The sequence below is a fragment of the Triticum urartu genome, unplaced genomic scaffold (genome assembly GCF_056163025.1).
Source record: "Triticum urartu cultivar PI428250 unplaced genomic scaffold, HENAU_Tu73 scaffold2, whole genome shotgun sequence".
NCBI classification, from domain to species: domain Eukaryota; kingdom Viridiplantae; phylum Streptophyta; class Magnoliopsida; order Poales; family Poaceae; genus Triticum; species Triticum urartu.
The window spans coordinates 6,131,819-6,138,569 of NW_028260368.1; positions in this window are offsets into that span (position 1 = coordinate 6,131,819).

The window sequence follows — 6,751 nt, forward strand, 5'->3', positions numbered from 1 at the left end:
AAATCCAAAAAGAAATCGATACGATCCACGTCATAATCCATATTGGATTCCCAAATTTATTAAAGAAAAAAGGAGCAATCGAAGAATTAGAGAAAGATCTACAAAAGGAAATTAACTCTGTAAACCAGAGATTTAATATTTCTATCGAAAAAGTTAAAGAACCTTATAGACAGCCTAACATTCTTGCAGAATATATAGCTTTCCAATTAAAAAATAGAGTTTCATTCCGAAAGGCAATGAAAAAAGCCATTGAATTAACTAAAAAAGCAGATATAAGGGGAGTAAAAGTAAAAATTGCGGGTCGTCTCGGAGGAAAAGAAATTGCACGCGCCGAATCTATTAAAAAGGGTAGACTTCCCCTCCAAACAATTCGCGCTAAAATTGATTATTGCTGCTATCCAATTCGGACTATCTATGGAGTATTAGGTGTAAAAATTTGGATATTCGTAGACGAAGAATAAGTAATCTTGTCTTCGGATTCTGTCCATTGATAGAATAAAAAATGACAAGAGACTTTTTTCCTGAAATCCCTGCAAAAGAAGAAATTATACCTCTTTCTATAAGATTTAATGAAAATTGATAAATCATTTAATATAATTGCTATGCTTAGTGTGTGACTCGTTATTTTTTTCTTTTTTTTAAGAAAAAAACTTAGTAATTATAGAAAATTAACTAATAACCAACCTATTGCTTCGTATTGTCGAGATCCTAACTAAGAAACAGTCACTATATGAATAAATACCTCTATCATAACATAAATGAGTAGATGTGTCATATAGTTGTAGCAACTGCAATTTTTTCTCTAAAAAAGAAAAGGGATTCTAGGTTGTGAAGCAAAACTAAAGGGATGTGGATAAAGGGAGGGATGATAGAAAGAAGGAAGAGGAAATAAATAAGATATAGGATTCCACTATGTATGGTCTATGAATTACATCATAAAAGGCAATGTGATAAAGCATCAATATAATAAAAATAATAGAGAATTAAAAATTGTAACTTGAAACAAGAACTACAAATTTAAAGCAATAATAAAGAGCCGCCCGGGTTAATAAAACTGAGAAAATTAACTCGGAAAGAAATTTTTTGGAAGCTCCGTTGCGGGATTCAGACCTAACCATTCAAGGAGAAGCAGTGGGAACGACAGAACCTATGATTCCATAGGATTTTATTGAAAAGAATCCTAACACTTCATTGGGTGGGATGGCGGAACAAACCAAAAAAATTGTCTTATTTGGTAAGTTTATAAATTAACAAATAAGACAGGAAAGAGTAAATATTCGCCCGCGAAATTCTTATTGAATTAGAATACTTTACCGCGATTCAATAAGAGTAAAAATAAGGATTTTTTTAAGAAGGATTACATTATCTATAAATATAGAATTTAGATAAATATACACACACATCTGGATATATTCTAGATCTTCTTTTTTGACTATATATTATATTTTTCTGTTTTAACAAATTCAATATAAAAAAAACCGAACTTTTTCTATTATCTATTAATGTGTATCTATCCGTACCGTAATATTTTGGAATATTATGAATTAGAGAAATTTACATGCTTTCTGATTCCATTCGCGAGGAGCTGGATGAGAAGAAACTCTCATGTCCAGTTTTGCAGTAGAGATGGAACTAAGAAAGAGAACCATCGACTATAACCCCAAAAGAACCAGATTTCGCAAACAACATAGAGGAAGAATGAAAGGAAAATCCTGCCGAGGCAATCGTATTTGTTTTGGTAGATATGCTCTTCAAGCACTTGAACCCGCTTGGATCACGGCGAGACAGATAGAAGCAGGACGAAGAGCAATAACACGATATGCACGTCGTGGTGGAAAAATATGGGTACGTATATTTCCCGACAAACCGGTTACACTAAGACCCACGGAAACACGTATGGGCTCGGGAAAGGGGTCCCCCGAATATTGGGTATCCGTTGTTAAACCTGGTCGTATACTTTATGAAATGGGGGGAGTATCTGAAACTGTAGCTAGAGCAGCTATCTCCATAGCTGCCAGTAAAATGCCCATACGAAGTCAATTTATTCGATTAGAGATATAGAACCCTAAAAGGGGTATGGAAGATAAAAAAAAATGCTCGGTTTTTCTTTCTGGAAAGACAATATTTCTTTCATCCTTTTGCATTGAAATAACAAATTGAAATCAAAATAATATGATTCAACCTCAGACCCTTTTAAATGTAGCAGATAATAGTGGAGCTCGAAAATTGATGTGTATTCGAGTCATAGGAGCTGCTGGTAATCAGCGATATGCTCGTATTGGTGATGTTATTGTTGCTGTAATCAAAGACGCATTGCCCCAAATGCCTCTAGAAAGATCCGAAGTAATTCGAGCTGTAATTGTACGTACATGTAAAGAGTTCAAATGCGAAGACGGTATAATAATCCGCTATGATGACAATGCTGCGGTTATAATTGATCAAAAAGGCAATCCAAAAGGAACTCGAGTTTTTGGCGCGATTGCCGAGGAATTGAGAGAATTGAATTTTACCAAAATAGTTTCATTAGCTCCTGAAGTATTATAAATACTAGTAGGCGAAATTGAGACCAAAGAATTAATTTAGTAGATTGTGTTTTACGTATATGTTTTAAAATCCAAAATGAAAAAAAAAAAAAGAAAACATGTTGATTATAGAAAAATTAGGAGGAACCTAGAATTAGAGTCTTATGGGCAAGGACACTATTGCTGATTTACTAACCTCTATAAGAAATGCGGACATGAATAAAAAAGGAACAGTTCGAGTAGTATCTACAAATATTACCGAAAACATTGTTAAAATACTTCTACGAGAGGGTTTTATTGAAAGTGTTCGGAAACATCAGGAACGTAACAGATATTTCTTGGTTTCAACTTTGCGACATCAAAAGAGAAAGACTATAAAAGGAATATATAGAACAAGAACCTTTTTAAAGCGTATCAGCCGACCCGGCTTACGAATTTATACCAACTATCAAGGAATTCCTAAAGTTTTGGGTGGAATGGGAATTGCTATTCTTTCTACTTCTCGAGGAATAATGACAGATCGAGAAGCTCGACTAAACAGAATTGGGGGAGAAGTCTTATGTTATATATGGTAATCGCCCCGCCTATAGTGCTCGAATTCTATCTCGCCCTTCCTATTTTTAAAATAAAAATAGAAAAATAGGAGAAAAAAAATATGACAGAAAAAAAAAATAGGAGAGAAAAAAAAAACCCGAGAGAAGCAAAAGTAACTTTCGAAGGTTTAGTTACGGAAGCCCTACCCAATGGAATGTTCCGCGTTCGGCTAGAGAATGACACCATCATCCTAGGCTATATTTCAGGAAAGATACGGTCTAGTTCTATACGAATACTGATGGGGGATAGGGTCAAAATTGAAGTAAGTCGTTATGATTCAAGCAAGGGACGTATAATTTATAGACTTCCCCATAAGGATTCGAAGCGTATCGAAGACTCGAAGGATAGCGAAGATTTGAAGGATAGCGAAGATTTGAAGGATACCAAAGATTCAAAGGATTAGGTTTTTCTTTTTTTTTCTAGGGTAATAAATTCTAAGTTCTAAAATTCAAGCGAAGAGACTTATTTTTTCCAAAAGATTAGATTCATAGTTTAAAAAAGGATACGGAAATATGAAAATAAGAGCTTCCGTTCGTAAAATTTGTACAAAATGTCGACTGATTCGTAGGCGTGGACGAATTAGAGTCATTTGCTCTAATCCGAAGCATAAACAAAGACAGGGGTAATCTTTCGAAAAAGAACTTTACTTTCTAAAAAGTAAAAAAAAGTACCCGCGGAAATGTTCCAATTCCAAATAAAATAATTTCATTTAAAATAATTAAAGTAAAGGGTTTATTTTACCCTGAAACGGATATCTTTGTATCTTTTTTTCTTTTTTTTATTTCTAACTCATATTTATGAGATAATAAAATATGGCAAAAGCTATACCAAAAATTGGTTCACGTAAGAAAGTGCGTATTGGTTTACGTAGGAATGCACGTTTTAGTTTACGGAAGAGTGCACGTAGAATAACAAAAGGGGTTATTCATGTTCAAGCTAGTTTCAACAATACCATTATAACTGTTACAGACCCACAAGGTCGGGTGGTTTTTTGGTCCTCGGCCGGTACTTGTGGATTCAAAAGCTCAAGAAAAGCATCACCCTATGCTGGTCAAAGAACAGCAGTAGATGCTATTCGTACAGTAGGTTTGCAACGAGCAGAAGTTATGGTAAAGGGCGCTGGTAGTGGAAGAGATGCCGCATTACGAGCCATTGCTAAAAGTGGTGTGCGATTAAGTTGTATACGCGATGTAACACCTATGCCGCATAATGGATGTCGACCGCCTAAAAAAAGACGTCTGTAAAAGAATTAACCCGCTTTCAACTTTCATTTCAAGAGAAATAAACGATTCAATGATAAAATAATAATACTAGTCTATTATGGTTCGAGAGGAGGTAGCAGGATCCACTCAAACACTACAGTGGAAGTGTGTTGAATCAAGAGTAGATAGTAAGCGCCTTTATTATGGTCGTTTCATTCTGTCCCCGCTTAGAAAAGGTCAAGCGGACACCGTCGGTATTGCCTTGCGAAGAGCTTTACTTGGAGAAATAGAAGGAACATGTATCACACGTGCAAAATTTGGGAGCGTGCCGCACGAGTATTCTACAATAGCAGGTATTGAAGAATCCGTACAAGAAATTTTACTAAATTTGAAAGAAATTGTATTGAGAAGTAATCTCTATGGAGTTAGAGACGCATCCATTTGCGTCAAAGGTCCTAGATACATAACTGCTCAAGATATCATCTTACCGCCTTCCGTAGAAATCGTTGATACGGCACAACCTATAGCTAACTTGACAGAGCCCATTGATTTCTGTATTGATTTACAGATCAAGAGAGATCGTGGATATCAGACAGAACTCAGAAAGAACTATCAAGATGGAAGTTATCCTATAGATGCTGTATCCATGCCTGTTCGAAATGTGAATTATAGTATTTTTTCTTGTGGGAATGGAAATGAAAAACACGAGATACTTTTTCTAGAAATATGGACTAATGGAAGTTTAACCCCTAAGGAAGCACTTTATGAGGCTTCTCGTAATTTGATTGATTTATTTCTTCCTTTTCTACACGCGGAGGAAGAGGGCGCTAGTTTCGAAGAAAATAAAAACAGGTTTACTCCACCCCTTTTTACTTTTCAAAAAAGATTAACTAATCTAAAGAAAAACAAAAAAGGAATTCCATTGAATTGTATTTTTATTGATCAATTAGAATTGACTTCTAGAACGTATAATTGTCTAAAAAGGGCCAATATACATACACTATTGGACCTTTTGAGTAAGACTGAAGAAGATCTTCTGAGAATTGACAGTTTTCGTATGGAAGATAGAAAACATATATGGGACACTCTAGAGAAGCATCTCCCAATTGATTTACTTAAGAATAAACTCTCGTTTTAAATCCATTGCAATTTTTTTTCTTCTTCTTTTTCGAGTTAGAATAAAAAGAAAACAATTTAGCATCTTTGGTACAATCTATATTTTCGCGAAATGGATCATAATAAAATGGATTTTAGGTATCTAGGGAAGATTCACTTGGAAGTAACTATTTCCTAGATACCTATGGTACTTCACGGTTGAATGAATCAAAAAATATCTAAAAAAGACCTAAAGTTAATGATTTATCAATGGGTAATGTTGCTCCAATACCTAACCAAAGAGCTACTACAGTACCGATTAAAAAAACGGTCGTAGCTACTGGGCGGCGAAATGGATTTTGGAATTTATTGACATTCTCTAGAAAAGGTACTGTCAATAAGCCTGTTGGCACAGAAACCATTAAAAGAACGCCCAATAACTTATTGGGTACCGTACGGAGTATTTGAAACACGGGAAAGAAGTACCACTCGGGTAATATTTCCAGAGGAGTTGCAAACGGATCTGCCGGTTCACCAATCATTGATGGCTCGAGAACCGCTAAACCTACATTACATGCAATAGTACCTAGAATTACTACTGGAAAAATATATAAAAGATCGTTGGGCCATGCGGGTTCCCCGTAATAATTATGTCCCATCCCTTTAGCTAATTTAGCTCTTAATACAGGATCATTTAAGTCTGGTTTCTTTGTTATTGGGATAGGTGAACTCTTTAGGATCCATCCCCCAAAGGAACCGGACATGAGAATTTATCATCATCCGGCTCGAGCAAGAGTGAAAGAAATAAGACCGCGGAAGATCCTTAATAGAATTAAGGTTTATAATGACTCAATGACTCTAGGCAAGAAAAGCTTTATCAGATTCTCTTTTCCGAAGTTGCACCTACAACTACTCATTGAAAATAATCCTATTCTTATGGGTAAATGCTCAATATCCAAGTGGGCTTACAAATTTGATCATGATCAATTGCTTTGTGGATTGTCTCATGTCTCTTGATTAGTTGGTATTTATCCCCTCAATATCGCAAGTTTCTTACCTCCAAACAAAATATTTACTTGTTACTAATAAAAAAATCAAAAAGTTTAGCCTACATTCTTCCTTAGATCCCTTCTTTTACTCCGATAGTATTGCGGATCACAATCGATGCAAAGAAAATGAATGCATTTCCATACTATAATAAAAAGGTAAGTGTAATAAATAGAGAACTGGATCATGTCACATGACTTATTCCATTTCTACTCTATGGGATCTTACGGAGCCTGTTCATGGATGACATGGTTGCGGTATGATCATAGAAGATATTCTCCTCAAGTGAAC